This window comes from Coenobita brevimanus, chromosome 79, assembly GCF_032717465.1.
Source record: "Coenobita brevimanus isolate Jiangsu-jjx chromosome 79, ASM3271746v2, whole genome shotgun sequence".
In the NCBI taxonomy this organism is placed as follows: Eukaryota; Metazoa; Arthropoda; class Malacostraca; order Decapoda; family Coenobitidae; genus Coenobita; species Coenobita brevimanus.
The window spans coordinates 21102322-21104731 of NC_137032.1; the positions used below are offsets into that span (position 1 = coordinate 21102322).

The 2410-nt window shown below is 36.9% G+C and overlaps 1 non-coding gene across 1 annotated transcript; it reads left to right on the forward strand.

The window, feature by feature from the left end:
• Positions 1-338: 338 nt before the first annotated feature.
• Positions 339-457, forward strand: LOC145409142 (5S ribosomal RNA). The gene has a single exon (XR_013899064.1). It is a non-coding gene; the product is annotated as a 5S ribosomal RNA (ribosomal RNA).
• The last annotated feature ends 1953 nt before the right edge of the window (positions 458-2410 follow it).

The following is a 2410-nucleotide window of genomic DNA, read 5'->3' on the forward strand; positions in this document are numbered from 1 at the left end:
CTCCTGAAACATTTCTCCGTAGTATGACCAAGCTTACTACAATAAGTACATTTACTTTTCTGAAATCTAGAGGTGAAGCTGGTATTTACTTCCTGAGAAACATCATCTTTATTCTCTTTCCTGTTACCTGTACTCTGAGTAGAGGCAACGTACTTTCTCTCAGTTTTCCTTTTTTCTCTAGAATATCTCTTGTGAGTGAGAACATATTCATCAGCTTAAACTGCAGCATCAGACAAATTATCTATTCTTTTCTCATCAAGATATAGGCTTACATCTTTATTAATACACTTTTTGAAGTCCTCCAGCAAAATCATCGGCTTAAATTTACCAAAATCAGAATCAACGGCCATACCACGTTGAGTACACCGCTTCCCGTTCGATCAGCGAAATTAAGCAACGTTGGGTCTGGTTAATACTTGGATGGGTGACCGCCTGGGAACACCAGATGCTGTTGGCATCCCTACGTATCAAGTGGGGTTGGTGGAGGGTTAGTGCCCCTCCCTGTAAAATAATTAACTCTAAGCCCTTGGCCACCTCATTTGGGATACATGGCGTCTGGCAATGAATGAAATGAAAAAAATGAGAACCCACATTCTTAGAATTTAACCACTGCTCTCACAGATCTTCTTTGATTTTTGCATACTCAACATGGGATTGCTTATCTTGCTTATAAGTTGTCCTAAACTTTACTCTATAGCCTTCAGGAACAAGCTCATAGGCCTTAAGAATCAAGCTCTTAACTACATCATAATTATCAGATTGATCCTGAGGCAAAGATGCATAAGTTACTTGAGCTTTACCGGTGAGAACAGTTTGAAGGAGTACTGGCCAATACTTTTTGGGCCAATTAAAACCTGTAGCTACCCTCTCAAACAACTGAAAATACTTTGTTAAATCAGATTCATTAAAAGGAGGGACAAGTTTAACATTTTTAGCCACATCAAAATCATCAGAGCTAGATGATCCAGTTCAACCTTGTTTCATGCGATACTAATGGTCTGCCTAAATCCTAGAAAGTTCAATTTGTGCCTGAGCCTGCGCCTCCTGAATACGAGCATTTGCCTGAAATTCAGCCTCCTTAGCACGAGCCTCCTGCAGTGCTAGTTGTAACTTAGCTAAGTCAATCTGCGTTCATTTGGAGGAGTTACATTAAACAAGCTTTCATTAATCATGTCAACAATTTCATCTTTAGAATGATGAGAGTGAACAGAAATTCCCAATTGTTGAGCAACGAGCTTAAGTTCATTCTTTGTTCTGTTTTCTACATCACACACTGTTTGCACATTTGACAAAAAATCTTTGGCTTCATCAAGAGTAGTAATAGTAGACATCATGAATAAATCACAGTGACAAAATATCAAGCAATATCCTTATGATAATATCCTGAATATCCTGACAAGAGGTCGCCAAATTTATGTTACGGAACAGTGAAAGGTAATGTACACTTCAAGTGAGAACACTAAAAATCACTACTGTCCCGTAAAGTTCCAGGTTCAAAACAAAAGAGTTAGGTAAAAATACAAGTTAAAGTTTAATGTTCAAACTAACAACAAAACATTCAGGACTCATAAGGATAATGCAATGGCAAAAAACAGGTTAAATATATGGTTAACTGCAATAGCCTCTATTAACACGATATTAGCATGAGTAAATTTATCTATGTCAATCTTGATAAAATGAGAAAATACTGGATAATGCTCAGTTAACGCAAGATATATTATTACAAATACAAAATATTATTACCACTGGCTGACAATATGAATTACTAAAACTTTACTAGGCCTACGAATCAACACCTTATGCTATACAGTACAAGAACAAAATGTAATAACACTTATACTCAAATTACACAGCTGCTAGATGGTTGGAGACTTCCTGAGCACCCACAATAATAACAACTGTACAGGGGAGGACAGAGATGTGAGCAAAATGAGGAGTAGATCTAAGTGGCAATTAATGCAGAGACTGAGCTCATTATATAGGGGCCGGCAGAGCTTGATACAACTTGTAAGAAGGACGCGCAAATGAAGCCATAGGGGACAAAGAGTTGACAATTCTGCTCTAAACAACAGAAAGAACGACTTACTCTACGATAAGGGTAGAAGGGGGGAGTGACGTAGAACACGCTCGTGATCAAAAATGCAGCATACTGTACGTTAGAATTACACAAAGGATGATGAAATCATAGGCTATCTATCTATATATATATATATATATATATATATATATATATATATATATATATATAGAATTACACAAAGGATGATGAAATCATAGGCTATGTAACAATATATATATATATATATATATATACATTGTTACATAGCCTATGATTTCATCATCCTTTGTGTAATTTAACGCACAGTGTGCTGCATGTTTGATCACGAGCGTGTTCTGCCCCAGTCCCCCC